This window comes from Penaeus monodon, chromosome 31 (genome assembly GCF_015228065.2).
Source record: "Penaeus monodon isolate SGIC_2016 chromosome 31, NSTDA_Pmon_1, whole genome shotgun sequence".
Classification (NCBI taxonomy): domain Eukaryota; kingdom Metazoa; phylum Arthropoda; class Malacostraca; order Decapoda; family Penaeidae; genus Penaeus; species Penaeus monodon.
In genome coordinates, this window is record NC_051416.1 from 27,759,361 (window position 1) to 27,759,617 (window position 257).

Consider the following 257-nt stretch of genomic DNA (forward strand, 5'->3'; position numbering starts at 1 on the left):
AAGCTTGCTAGGACTGAGTGGCCCAAATTATTGAAAATTTGAAATCAGTCAGACCAGAATGGTTAATGACTGCAAAACAAAATAAAAGTGCAGTAGTGAAAAGAAAAGTGTAGTAGTGAAAAGGGTAAAGACAGGGGTTAGTTGATCATTAAAAATGTATAGCAGTTCAAGATAGTATGGAGTTGAAATGGGCAAGGAGGAAGGAGGGTAAGAGAGGGTGAATAAATGAGTTACAGTAGGAATTAACAAGGGCGAGA